This window comes from Macaca fascicularis, chromosome 5 (assembly GCF_037993035.2).
Source record: "Macaca fascicularis isolate 582-1 chromosome 5, T2T-MFA8v1.1".
Taxonomy (NCBI): Eukaryota; Metazoa; Chordata; class Mammalia; order Primates; family Cercopithecidae; genus Macaca; species Macaca fascicularis.
Window position 1 is genome coordinate 79,959,590 of NC_088379.1, and position 15,116 is coordinate 79,974,705.

The 15,116-nt window shown below is 42.2% G+C and overlaps 1 long non-coding RNA gene across 3 annotated transcripts in view; it reads left to right on the plus strand.

Annotated features, from left to right (window-relative positions):
- The window catches only part of LOC102140910 (uncharacterized), a 57,590-nt gene that overhangs the window by 19,351 nt on the left and 23,123 nt on the right, over positions 1-15,116 (plus strand). For all 3 annotated transcript variants that reach the window (XR_001490828.4, XR_001490829.4, XR_010586882.2), the window contains one exon: positions 3,356-3,480. This is a non-coding gene — a long non-coding RNA (uncharacterized lncRNA). The remainder of the gene's footprint in view (positions 1-3,355; positions 3,481-15,116) is intronic.

The window sequence follows — 15,116 nt, forward strand, 5'->3', positions numbered from 1 at the left end:
CAGGGAAGCTTTCCCTGATGACCCTGAACCACAAAGATATCCTCCTTCATGACCTCATATTTATCCATCCACACACCAACCCACCTACCCATCAACCCACCTACCCATCAACTCATCCATCCATCATCCATCCATCCATCCATCCATCCATCCATCCATCCATCCACCCACCCACTCATCTGTTAGTCAGTGTTCTCCAAAGAAACAGAACATATATTTTATGTTCTAAGCCTATATAAACCTATTGAGCCCTTACATAAACATATGAATATCAAGCCCTAAAATCTAGAAACAAGCTGTGAAAATGCTTTGTGATGAGCTGTTTCATATCACAAAATGGGACCTGAGTTTTGATTCAACAGATTCCAAACCCTTTTTTTGTAGAATATAAAAAGTGACATTTCTGAGCCTATTGAGCCTTTACATATATATACACACACACACGTGTGTATAAATTATAATAAACATCCTCATAAATCTCTTTATATTAAATAATATAATTTAGTATGTAATATTATATATTATATATGAGAGAGAGAGAGGGAGATTATAAGGAATTGGCTCAGGTGGTTATGGAGGCAGGCAAGTCCCAAGACCTGCTGAGTGAGTTGACAGCCTTGAGAACCAGGAAGAGCAAATAGCTCAGTTTGAGTCTGAGGACAGTAAAAATGGTGACGTCCCAATTTGAAGGCAGTCAGGCTGAAGAATTCTCTCTCAGCCTTTCTGTTCTATTCAGGACTTCAACTGAATGGATAAGGCCCACCCACATTAGAGAGAGTAATCTACATAGTCTACCGATTTAAATGTTAATCTCATCCAAAACACCTTCACAGACACACCCAGGGCAATATTTGACCAAGTATCTGGGCACTCCATGGCCCAGTCAAATTGACACATAAGATTAACCATCACACCATCCATCCATCTAATGTATTTGTATTCAATACTAGGTACAAAGTGCTGCTACTTCACTACACTTACTGTCTTTGTTAGTCTAAGTCCTCTAGAGGCAGACACCAAGATGGAATTAAACATGCAAGATTTTATTAGGGAACATGCTCATGTAACAGAAAGTGAGGAGGGATCTGGAAAAGGCGGAGAAAGCCATTGACTGCAATGCAAATCCAATCTTCCAGTGAAGGAGAGAGGGTGGGCAGAAGCATTCTAGACCCCTGTCCAGTCTAAGGGCAGTTTGGCAAGGTCCCTGGAGGGCCTTTGAGCCCAATTTGCTGTCAGAGGAGCCCTGCATTTTCCAGGAAAGGATCTGCCTTAGCACATCAATTTCAGGGAGGAGCTGCTGGGGCCCTTAATCAATGATATTCTCTGAGGTTGGAGGTTTGTGAGGAGCTTTCTCATGGTCACCACGGTCCACTCCTTTGCTACACAGACGTACTTCTCCATGTAGATTTTGGGAGCAACTCTTCCATGATTCCCTTTGACTGAGGGGACAGTCCTTACCAATGACGAATGAGGATTGCAGTATATACACCTGGCAGCCTCACCCTTCTGGTAGGATACCGCCATCCACCCAGCAGTTATCAGTTGCCAGTAAGCCTGTACTCCAGCTGCCCACAATGGTCTCCTTCTCATGAATGCACCCTGTATTGGACTTATGCTCTTTCCTGGCTCACTGTCCCATTCCCCTCCCTGACTCCCTGGGATCACTTCCTGAATCAATCACTTGTACTCATTCTGTCTTGGGATGTGCTTCTGGGGGAACCCAGGCTAATATAATAAGGAAACCTCTAATAATATGGTTTGGAAATAGTTGCTCTTCTCTAAGGATATACTTAGGCTTTAATTTCACTATTCACTGAGGATCGTTCTTAATACCAAGTACCACACAGAATACTTAATAGGCCATTTGAGAGGCTCCTTAAATTATACAAGTTCTTTTGTATTCACCGTCCTCAGTTACTTGGGGGAAACTCTTCAAACTGTGTTTTTCCTCTGCTCTCACACCACCACCAACAACAACAACACAGAAGAAAGCTTCTGTGACCAAAGGCATGGGGGTTTTCCCCACACACCAAGTGGCAGACATTGATGCTGGAAGTAGCATCAGATCTCACAGAGTGAGAGCTCAGTCCCCAAAACTGCCCCTACTCTGCCACCTCCAGACACCAGTCGCAAGTCCAGGCCTCCAGAACTTCTGACTGACTGACTTCAAGTTGAGGTTCTCACGATTCCCTCTTTGGGTTTGATTAATTTGCTGGAGTGGCTCACAGAACCCAGGGAAACATGTTTACTGCTTTATTATAAAGAATATTACAAAGGATACAGATGAAGAGATGCATAGGGTAAGGTATGGGGAAAGGGCCACAGAGCTGTTATCCTGTACTAGAGCCCCCCACCCTCCAGGAACCTCCCTGAGTTCAGCTATCCTGAAGCTTTCCAATTCCTCCTGGCTCTTTATGGAGACTTCATTACATAGGCATGATTGACAACCATGTAGAAATGTGATTGGACAAAAAGCACATTATCTAAATCCAGCAAGGCCTGTGTGTTCAGGCTTTGCTTGGCCTCTCTGTGCAGCCTTCCTTCCTCTAGGGTATGGGGCAGGAGCCCTCCGGAATGAGGGGTTTCTGACCTACAGTCACTTTCGAGTCCTGCCTTAGGCAGATGAAAGGAGGACGGGGAAGGTCGGAGAGAGAGATGCTGTTCCCTGAGACCGGCTGCTGAGGCCTACAGCACCCCAACATTATAACCAAAGACTATGGGGGTTATGATCCAGAAACCATGGATGAAAGCATATATATATATATATATCATGGCTATGTAGAAAATTGTTACAGGCTGGGCACAGTGGCTCACGCCTGTAATCCCAGCATTTTAGGAGGCCGAGGTAGGCGGATCACTTGAAGTTGGGAGTTTGAGACCAACGTGGCCAACATGGTGAAACCTAGTCTCTACTAAAAATACAAATCAGCTGGGTATGGTGGCGTGCACCTGCAATCCCAGCTACTCAGGAGTCTGAGGCAGGAGAATTTCCTGAAACCCGGAGACCAAGGTTGCAGTGAACTGAGATCACACTACTGTACTCCAGCCTGGGCAACAGAGTAAGACTCATCTCAAAAAAAAAAAAAAAAAAAAATTGTTACATTTAAATCATGTGATCTCAGTCTTTGAAAAGCAGGCAATACTTTGTACAGTAATTCAGTCCTTATACAGTTTTTTTTTAAACTGCCAAGAAATTTTATGTTAAATAGCATAGATTCAACGTCAGCTTTGGATTTGTATAGATGAAGGGGAAGGGTTGTTTATGATCCACATGCGTCTGAGTTTTAATGATACTGATAATTCATAAATACCCTGGTAATTTTCAAGTATATAACCAGATTGACATGAATTAAAGTTACAGATCACATGGTGTTAACAAGTCCTGGGATGACTGATTCCTTGAAGAGGATGGACCATGGGAATGTCCGGCTTTCAGGAAAGAAGTAAGACTGCCTGGATGTCTGTGATCACAGTGAAAAGGTGAGACTGGGAAAGTAGAGGTTTCTCTTTCATTGCATTGACAATGCAAGAGGCACTTTTGAACTTTTAGACTTGTAATGAAACCTTCATTTTGATATCACATTAGTACCTGCTAGGACTGATCACTAGATATGCTATTTCTGCCTTTTGAGTACACAGTAAAATTGTAATTCTTGGCCCTGTCCCACTTCTTGGGTTGGGGTCATGGGACCAGTTCAAGATCAAGCTGTTAATGACTGATTTGAGACAGTCCAGAGCTCTTTTTGCCCACTGTCATCATTCCAGATAGTGGGTGCTTGATCATCCTGGCTTTCAAGATAACCCATGACAGACATACAGCCCTGCAATGGATGTGTAGCACAAGCAAGAAACAAACCTTTATCACTTTAAGCCACTAAAATTTGGGATTTGTTATTCCAAAATAGCATTGACTATCTTGATTGAGATACTCTTTGGGGAGGCTACTGAGGAGACTGCTGTCCAGTAAGTCCCCTACCCCCTCTAGGAATTCTCTATAAGGCACGATGCTTACTTTCCACATCGTTTTCTGAGAGTACTTATGGAGAGAGTCTTCCTCACTCTTACTGTTTTTAAGATGGTCAATTCAAAATTAGGATTTGGTAAAGCAAGCTTCAAACCACATCCAGTTTTAATGACCAAGTTCCATGAAACATTTAAGATTGTTCTAGAAAATTCAACCTCATTTAGTCCGGAATGACATTTACTAACATGGCTGCTGCACTAGTTACAAAAAAAAAAAAGAAAAAATTAAATCATGAAACATTGCTGAACAGTTATTAAATAGTACCTAGTCCCTAATGGCAAATTCATTTTCATTTAATAACAAGTTATTGTGGCATGTAATGAAAAATAGAGTGGCATGCAAAATAAGCTGGCCTCTGTTTTCATTGACATTGTGCCAGTTTCTTGGGCGCAGAATTACAATACTATCCATCTTCATAAAGCACTCTTTAGAAGGCATTATTAAACAGCAGGAAGGAATGGCAGATGACAGCTTCATTAGTCATGACTAGGTAATCCTGGCCAATTTCTCCTGGGAATTATTAACACATTCCTAAACACCCTTTGGTTGATGGCATCCAGAAGAGAAGAGGAGGAGATTAGTTGTAAAGTCTTGGACATTATCCAAATCTGGCTACAACTTTCTTTAAGTCACAGAGCAGTCACTCTTCCCCAAGGCTCTCTGTCATGCTTCTGGGGAATGGGGCCTTCTGAGCAACTATGGACCAAGGCCTCAAAATTCTTGCCCATTGCTGAATACCCAATGAAAAGAAAAAAATCTACACCGCATCTGCCTGGTACAAATTTAGGCTATTCTATTTGATAAATGGATTAGTCCCAAACTCATTCTTGTCTGGTTAGTGAATAGGAGCTCCAGGAGAGTGTCTTTGGGAGCCCAGTAAGTGTGTAATAAACACACTGGAATCTGACATATTCCTGTGAATCCCTGTAGCCAGGTGTCCTAAGTTAGCTAAGGATTTACGAAATCCCCCAGAGCTTGGGCACAGCCTGTGAGATTTAAAAAGATAGTTGCTGTCAACCAAGATTTTCCTAGAGTTTTTGTAACCTTCTCTCTTTTTTTTTTTCTTTCTTTTTTTTGAGATGGAGTCTCTCTCTGTTGTCCAGGCTGGAGTGCAGTGGTGCGATCTCAGCTCACTGTAAGGGAGGAGACCACCCCTCATATTGTCTTATGCCCAATTTCTGCCTCCAAAGAAAGAAAAAGTAAAAACTAAAAGGCAGAAATGAAATCCACAGGCAGACAGCCCGGCACCGCACCCTGGGCCTGGTAGTTAAAGATCGACCCCTGACCTAACCGGTTATGTTATCTATAGATTACAGACATTGTATAGAAAAGCACTGTGAAAATCCCTATCCTGTTTTGTTCTGATCTAACTACCGGTGCATGTAGCCCCCAGTCACGTACCTGCTGCTTGCTCAATCGATCACTCTCTCACACGCACCCCCTTAGAGTTGTGAGCCCTTAAAAGGGACAGGAATTGCTCACTCGGGGAGCTCGGCTCTTGAGACAGGAGTCTTGCCGATGCCCCTGACCGAATAAACCCCTTCCTTCTTTAACTCGGTGTCTGAGGAGTTTCGTCTGCAGCTCATACTGCTACAACTGCAACCTCTGCCTCCTGGGTTCTAGTGATTTTCCTGCCTCAGCCTCCTGTGTAGCTGGGATTATGGGAACATGCCACCACGCCTGGCTAACTTTTGTGTTTTTAGGAGAGATGGGGTTTCACCATGTTGGCCAGGGTGGTCTCAAACTCCTGACCTCAGGTGATCCACGCACCTTGGTCTCCCAAACTGCTGGGATTATAGACATGAGCCACTGTGCCCAACCTCTGTGACTTTCTTTAATGACACTACCTTTCTGTTTCTTAGTAAGTCAGCTGGATGGGGTATTGAAGATGGCTGGCAGAGAAATGGTTTACTCTGCACATCAACAGTTTTAATTGTGGGTTAAAAACAGTGAGTAACTGTTTTTGAAACGCTTTGGGTGCTTCATGGTGTAGCAAAAGGGCTTAAGAATTAGAATGAGACTCGAGCTCAAATCATTGCCCTGCAACTTACTGGCTGTGGAGCTGTGGGCAAATTAATTAAGGCCTCCCAGACTTAGTTTCCTCATCTGCAAATTAGGGATAATGATATCTATCTCATTGAATTTTTGGAGGATTAATTAATATAATCAAGTAAAGCACTTGGCAGAGTGCTTCAATAAATATTTCTTCTTTTGTATGTTCTGTGTAAGCTATGTCCTGCTTAAAAAACAAAAGCAAAAATAATCAGATTTATAGAAGAGACATTAGTATGAGTTGTCCATATTATCCTGCCCACCTCCCCCAACTAAATTGTAAGTTCCTGTTTTTATTTACTTTAAAAAGAAAAGCAGTGATGGCTAAATAATAATGAGCAACACTTATGTACCGCCAGATGCTGGTTTAATTCTCACATCAACTATATTATTATCCCCATATTCCAGTTGAGAAAACTGAGGCACAGAGAAGTAAGTTGCCCAACGTTACAGAAATAGTCAATTTTGGAACTGAGATTGAAAACCAGTCTGCCTCCAGAGTTGGTGTTCTTTCATGTTTAACTTTTATTTTAGGTTCAGAGGTACATGTGTAGGTTTGTTACATACGTAAACTTGTGTTACGGGGTTTGGTGCCAGATGATTTTGTCACTCAGGTACTAAAACTAGTACCCAATATTTTTTCTGCTTCTCTACCTTCTCCCACCCTCCACCCTCCAGTAGGCCCCAGTGTGCATTGTTCCCCTCTATGTGTCCATGTGTTCCCATCATTTAGCTCCCGCTTATAAGTGAGAACATGCAGCATTTGGTTTGCTGTTTGTGCGTTAGTTTGCTAAGGATAATGGCCTCCAGCTCCATCCATGTTGCTGCTTAGGACGTGATCTCATTGTTTATTGTGGCTGCATAGTATTCCATGGTGTATATGTACCACATTTTCTTTATTCAGTCTACTGTTGATGGGCATGTCTTTATTATTATGAATAGTGCTGCAATGACCATATGGGTGCATGTGTCTTTATGGTAGAAAGATTTGTATCCCATGGCTATATATTCAGTAATTGGATTGCTAGATCAGATGGCAGTTCTGTTTTTAGGTTTTTGAGGAATCACCACACCGTCTTCCACAATGGTTTAACTAATTTACACTGCCACTAACAGTGTATAAGCATTCCCTTTTCCCTACAACCTTGCCAGCATTTTTTGACTTTAATAATAGCCACTCTGACTGGTCTGAGATGGTATCTCACTGTGATTTTGATTTGCAGTTCTCTAATGAGCAGTGATACTGAGCTTTTTTTCATATGCTTTTTGGCTGCATGTATGTCTTTTTTTTTTTTTTTTTTTCGAGACAGAGTTTGCTCTGTTACCCAGGCTGTGATCTTGGCTCACTGCAACCTCCACCTCCCAGGTTCAAGCAATTATTATGCCTCAGCATAATAGCTGGGATTACAGATGTGTGCCACCACACCCTGCTACTTTTTGTATTTTTAGTAGAGATGGGGTTTTGCCATCTTGGCCAAGCTGGTCTTGAACTCCTGGGCTCAAGTGCTGTGCCCTGCTTGGCCTCCCAAAGTGCTGGGATTACAGGTTTGAGCCACCACGCCCAGCTATGTCTTTTTTTGAAAAGTGTTTGTTCATGTCCTTTGCCCACTTTTTAATTTTTTTTCCCCACATACATTTGTTTAAGTTCCTTATAGTTGCTGGATATTAGACCTTTGTCAGATGCATAGTTTGCAAAAATTTTCTTCTGTTTTGTATATTGCCCGTTTACTCTGTTGGTAGATTCTTTTGCTGTGTAGAAGCTCTTAACTTTAGTTAGATCCCTATTGTCAACTTTCGCTTTTGTTGCGATTGCTTTTGGTATCTTTGTCATGAAATCTTTGCCAGTCTCTATGTCCAGAATGGTATTGCCTAGGTTGTCTGGTTTGGGTTTTACATTTAAGTCTTTAATCCATCTTGAGTTGATTTTTGTATCTGGTATAAGGAAGGGGTCTAGTTTCAATCTTCTGCATATGGCTAGCCAGTAATTCCAGCACCATTTATTCAATAAAGAGTCCTTTACCATTGCTTTCTGTCAGCTTTGCTGAAGATCAGATGGTTGTGTTGTAGATGTGGCCTTATTTCTGTGCTCTCTATTCTGTTCCATTGGTCTCTGGGTCTGGTTTTTTACCAGTATCATACCGTTTTGGTTACTGTAGCTCTGTAGTATAGTTTGAAGTCCGGTAACTTGATACCGTCAGGTTTGTTCTTTTTGCTTAGAATTGCCTTGGCTATTTGGGCTCTTTTTTGGTTCCATATGAATTTTTAAATAGTTTTTTCTTTTTTAAATTATATTTTAAGTTCTGGGATACATGTGCAGAACGTGTAGGTTTGTTACATAGGTATACACGTGCCATGGTGGTTTGCTGCACCCATCAACCTGTCATCTACATTAAGTATTTCTCCTAATGCTATCCCTCCCCTATCCCCCACTCCCCACAGGCCCTGGTGTGTGACGTTCCCCTCCCTGTGTCCATGTGTTCTCATTGTTCAACTCCCACTTATGAGTAAGAACAGGTGGTGTTTGGTTTTCTGTTCCTGTGTTAGTGTGCTGAGAATGATGGTTTCCAGCTTCATCCATGTCCCTGCAAAGGACATGAACTCATCCTTTTTTTATGGCTGCATAGTATTCCATGGCATAGATGTGCCACATTTTCTTTATCCAGTCTATCATCAATGGGCCTTTGGGTTGGTTCCAAGTCTTTGCTATTGTGAACAGTCCTTCCATAAACATACATGTGCATGTGTCTTTATTACAGAATGATTTATAATCCTCTGGGCATATACCCAGTAATGGGATTGCTGGGTCAAATGGTATTTCTGGTTCGAGATCCTTGAGGAATCACCACACTGTCTTCCACAATGGTTGAACTAATTTACACTACCACCAACAGTGTAAAAGCATTCTTATTTCTCCACATCCTCTCCAGCATCTGTTGTTTCCTGACTTTTTAATAACTGCCATTCTAACTGGCATGAGATGGTATCTCATTGTGGTTTTGACTTGCATTTCTCTAATGACCAGTGATGATGTGTTTTTTTCATATGTTTATTGGCTGCATAAATGTCTTCTTTTGAGAAGTGTCTGTTCATATCCTTCGCCCACTTTCTGATGGGGTTGTTTTTTTCTTGTAAATTTGTTTAAATTCCTTGTAGATTCTGGATATTAGCCCTTTGTCAGACAGATAGATTGCAAAAATTTTCTCCCATTTTGTAGGTTGCCTGTTCACTCTGATGATAGTTTCTTTTGCTGTGCAGAAACTCTTTAGTTTCATTAGATCCTGTTTGTCAATTTTGACTTTTGTTGTCATTGCTTTTGGTGTTTTAGTCATGAAGTCATTGCCCATGCCTATGTCCTGAATGGTATTGCCTAGGTTTTCTTCTAGGGTTTTTATGGTTTTAGATCTTACATTTAAGTCTTTAATCCATCTTGAGTTAATTTTTGTATAAGGTGTAAGGAAGGGGTCCACTTTCAGTTTTCTGCATATGGCTAGCCAGTTTTCCAATTCATTAAATAGGGATTCTTTCCCTATTGCTTGTTTTTGTCAGGGTTGTCAAAGATCAGATGGTTGTAGGTGTGTGGCACTATTTCTGAGGCCTCTATTCTGTTCCATTGGTCTATATATCTGTTTTGGTACCAGTACCATGCTGTTTTGGTTATTGTAGCTTTGTAGCATAGTTTGAAGGCAGGTAGCATGATACCTCTAGCTTTGTTCTTTTTGCTTAGGATCACTTGGCTATATGGGCTCTTTTTTGGTTCCATATGAATTTTAAAGTAGTTTTTTCTAATTCTGTGAAGAAAGTCAATGGTAGCTTGATGGCGACAGCATTGAATCCATAAATTACTTTGGGCAATATGGCCATTTTCACGATTTTGATTCTTCCTGTCCATGAGCATAGAATGTTTTTCCATTTGTTTGTGTCCTCTTGTTTCCTTGAGCAGTGGTTTGTAGTTCTCCTTGAAGAGGTCCTTCACATCCCTTGTAGGTTGTATTCCTAGGTATTTTATTCTCTTTGTAGCAGTTGTGAATGGGAGTTCAGTCAGGATTTGGCTCTCTGTTTGAGACAGAGTTTCACTCTTGTTGCCCAAGCAGGAGTGCAATGGCACGATCTCGACTTACTGTAACCTCTGCCACCCAGGTTCAAGTGATTCTCCTGCCTCAGCCTCCCAAGTAGCTGGGATTGCAGGCTCCCACCACCACGCCCAACTAATTTTTATATTTTTAGTAGAGATGAGTTTTCACCATGTTTGCCAGGCTGGTCTTGAACTCCTGACCTCAGGTGATTCACCCACCTTGGCCTCCTAAAGTGCTGGGATAACAGGTGTGAGCCACCTGCCCCGCCTAAAATAGTTTTTTGTAGAGAGGCAATGTTCTTTTTTTTTTTTTTTTTTTTTTTGAGACGGAGTCTCGCTCTGTCGCCCAGGCTGGAGTGCAGTGGCCGGATCTCAGCTCACTGCAAGCTCCACCTCCCGGGTTCGGGCCATTCTCCTGTCTCAGCCTCCTGAGTAGCTGGGACTACAGGCGCCCGCCACCTCGCCCGGCTAGTTTTTTGTATTTTTTAGTAGAGACGGGGTTTCACCGTGTTAGCCAGGATGGTCTCGATCTCCTGACCTAGTGATCCGAGAGGCAATGTTCTTAACCATCACTGCTATATTCATGATTTTTTGTTTAACTGAATTAAATCTGGTAGACAAGGCCTGTTTAAACAGTAAGTTTCCTAAAGGCATGGATGTTTACAAACTGCTGTTCTAGCTTAGCATGTCTCCCCCTCTGCATTCTGCAAAACTAAAGCCTATTCACACTGGAGTTCTGGCTCCTTCAGGAAGCCTCCGTGGCTTCGTTTGCTCTGCTCTCTCAGCAGTCCTGGCCTCATCTTTTCCACTGCCCACTCAGAGCATTGGAGTCAGTCATTAATGGCTCCCGAGAAGATGAGAAAAGAGTGACAACTGAGGAGGAGGAGAGAGACACTGGCAGGGAGCACGGCAAGAGAGTAAGCAGGAGAAAGAGTAGGGGAGAAGAAAGGAAGTGACGAGGTGGGAAAGAACTGAGGCATGGTTGCAGTCTCAAGGGAGACTTTGTTTCTTTTTTAAGTGTTCTATATCAGAAAGTCTGTTTATTGTCTGATGTTTCCCCCGCTCTGACTTTTGTGAAAAAGAGTGAGTGTGTTTTTGCTTTAGCCAGGATGAAATAATCTTGTTTTTAGTGATTCCTAATAGCAATTGAGTTTGTAGCAATGACAATTGTGAATTTTTTCATAGTTTTTGTTTTTTCTTTGAAATCAAAGTAAGAGTATCCTTTTGTTGTTGTTTGCCAGTATTTAGAAGCTATTCCGATTACATATTTTCTGCTAAAAAAATATGCTAAAATTTTTTATTCTACCTGGAGTTTAGTACCAGTTATGATGAATTTAGGATGTATTTCTTCAGAGCTTATTACATGCCTGGCCCTTTGCCAAGCCCCATGATACAAAAATGAATGATACAAGGCTCTTCTCTGCTTTGGAGGAGCCTGTAATGTCGTAGGGGCTTCTCAGACTTGGGGGCATCCAGGGAACCTGTGAGAATTCCCCCACCTGGGGTTGGCCACAGTGTCTCACACCTGTAATACCAGCACATTGGGAGGCCAAGGCAGGTGGATCACTTGAGGTCAGGAGTTCAAGACCAGCCTGGTCAACATGGTGAAACTCCACCTCTACTAAAAATACAAAAATTAGCCAGGTATGGTGGTGCACCTGTAATCCCAGTTGCTCAGTAGGCTGAGGCAGGAGAATCACTTGAACCCAAGAGGCAGAGGTTGCAGTGAGCCAAGATCTTGCCACTACACTCCAGCCTGGGTGACAGAGCAAGGCTCTGTCTCAAAAACAACAACAAAAAAAAGTCCCCGACTTGGGCTCCACTTGAGGTCAGTCTAATTAAATAGATGGTTCTACTGCATCTCAATGTTTGAGACACACTGCTTGCGGCAAGCACCATTTGTACCCTTTCTCCAATCACAAACTAGCCTTAAAGAAAGTTATCCAGGATTTCAGACGTCCCAGAGATCCCTCAGTTACCTTCAGTTTGTATTCAGCTTCTCAAAGTGTAGGCAGGTTTCACTCTCAAGGAGGCAGCATAGATGGCTCAAGCTAGAAATAGACTGGTTTATGTCAGAGTCGACAAAGGGTCCGCTATTTTTGTGAAAAAGTCTAGAGGCCCAGAATTAAAATGGATCATTGGGAATCATCTTAATTTTAGAGTTTTTTTTTTAATCAGAAAAGTTTGATTAGAAAAGACTGAGTTTTGGGGGCTTTTCTTGGCTCCCAACCCACATAAGGATGGGAGAAGCCTTGTCCTCTTAAGTTAAACTTTCACATCTGTGGAAATGCCAAATATAATAAGTTCATAAGTGAGCTTATTATACAGAATATATTTTTGTGCTTCTAAACTCATAAATTTAGAATGAAAAACATTTAAATTTTAAAAATTTAAAAAATTTTAACTTTAATTTTAAAAAAAGATCAATCGTGGTGGCAGGTGCCTGTAATCCCAGCACTTTGGGAGGCTGAGGCCGGTGGATCACCTGAGGCCAGGAGTTTGAGACCAGCCTGGCCAACATGGTGAAACCCCATCTCTACTAAAAATGCAAAAATTAGCCGGGTCTGGTGGTGCATATCTGTAGTCCCAGCTACTCAGAAGATTGAGGCAGGACAATCACCTGGGAGATGGAGGTTGCAGTCAGCCGAGATTGCACCACTGCACTCCAGCCTGGGCGACAGAGCAAGACTCTGTTCTCAACAAAACAAAACAAAACAAAACAAAAAATCTCTAAATTCCAGTTGGTCTCCCCTTCATGGCTTTAAATTTCTGGAAACTTTATCTGACGATATTTACACTCCCACCTTATTTTTCCCCCCAAAAATAAAATAAAACCAATGACTCAGATGGCCAGCTTTTCATTTCCAGGTAACTTGAGTGAGGTCAACAGGTTGAATTTTGCTTCACACAGTTTTAATCGAGTCAATCTGAAAAAATACAAGCAGGATTGTGCAACAGTAGAGATACGTGTGTGTGTGTGCACGTGTGTGTGTGTGTTGGGAAAGTTGGAAACATTTTTGTAGAGCGGTGAGTAATTCATAGAGAAGCTGGTTGGTAATATGCTTACATTGTATTTGAACTTATTTCAACAAGCCATTTTGAATACTGACTGTGACCATGCCCCTTATTTCAGGGCCATAAACATAGTTTCCCTATGTAAAATGCAAGTTCCTCAACTTGTTCTTATCTTCCAGAAAAGGGCAAGGGAGTGGGTAAGTGGGGATAGGGAAGCAGGTGGAATTTAGAAGAAATTATCCAACTCTGCAAGTTAAAGCCATGTGACTTTGGCACAATAAAGATGAAGTCCAGTGAGACTGGCTAGAGAGCTGGACATGGAAGTATATGTACACAATAATTCAATATGGATTATGTAAGCATTGCAAAGGGAAGGCAAGAATTACTCAATCAATGGTTTTGTCTGTCTGCAAAGATTGAAATTAGGGAAAAAAGCACTTTAGATTCCTACTTTAACTATATTCTGAAATGAGTTTAACCTGGCACTTGTTAATGGTTCCTTAACCATCTCTCTTTCCATCTTCCCGTGTTCAGGACCCCACTCACACCCCATACTGAGTGAGTCAGTCAGTGCTAGGATGCTTCATTACAAGTGAGTAATCACCACCACCACCCAGCTGAGGATGACCTGGGAACTAACTCAGCTGAGTTCTAGAGTTGATGGGGAATGTGGGTAAAAGAAATTATAAGCTTATGAAACATAAACTTACGGGAAACCAAAAGAGGGTAATCACATTTATGATCTGCAAAGAAAGGAGGAGTTGGGGGAACCCTAAGCTACTCCATCACCCTAATTTCTAAGAGCACACCTGGCGTACGGTAGGTGCTAAACAAATGGTGGTGGACTCAGTGACATTTGTGTCTGTGCTTTCCTGGCTAGACCACGGTGCTGATGGGTTTGGGTGTGGCTCTTGTTGCCTGACCCTGGCCTGACCTGGGAGCTCCTTAAAGTAGCCTATAAAGAGTGTTCACATTCAAAGTCCTCCTGGGAGCATTTCTCTGATATTTCAAAATAGAATTCAGGAGCAAGAGGAGCAAAGCTGAGGCTTAATGCAGCATGTTAAAGACACAGGCAGAAGGACATGGCCAAAATCAACTCAGAGGCTTCCAAATGAGGGGATAGCTGCTGCCTCTGGCAAGAAACATTCCTTCCCTTCCCCCCTTTCCTCCAGGTAATGGCACAAAAGATATTCAAGCGAAAGAGGGGTGAGAACTGGGCATGAATCTTCCTTTCTCAAACTGGTTGGACAGGCATTCACCAGGCTTTGCTTCCTGCATCTACCCAGAAGACTTAGTCTCAGGCCGGTCTCTCCTTTGCCTGGGGTGTAAATCCAGGGTTTTTGGATCTCAGGTTGGAAGAGGTGGATGGGGAACACATGTGTGCCAAACGCCTGCAGCTCTGGTTGATCTTGGCTAGGGAGTGATTATTTGCTGATGGTGATGGGGAGAGGGGACCGGGAAGAAAGCTCACTTCTCATTCTTTAGTGATGTGTAAATGTATTGCCATTGGCTCTCATTAGGTAGCTCTAAGCCAGTGACGGAAAAATGTTTTCACTGGCAGGAAAACACATTTTACATCCACGTACATGCATATCTACTTTTTGGCAGATGCAGAAACTTTGTGGCTTAGACTCTCTTCCTATTTCTCTGTTTGTTGGATCCCACCAATGACTTAAGGCCTCACTCAGTGCCTGTCTCCTACAATAAGTTTTTCTTGACAACTCCAGTCCACACTGCTTTCTCCGTGAGCGTGGCTCTTGTTGCAATGATCATCTTCACCACAATCAGAGTAGATTTTCTGGAAAGGAGCTTAAGCTTTAGGACCTGCTAGTTATAAGAATGACTTCCAAGATCCCAGAAGCACCTTTCCATGGGTTCACATGGTCACATGCTTTTGGTAAAAATGTAAAAGTAAGATTTTAACTGTCATAAGCTAAGGATACTATTGACACT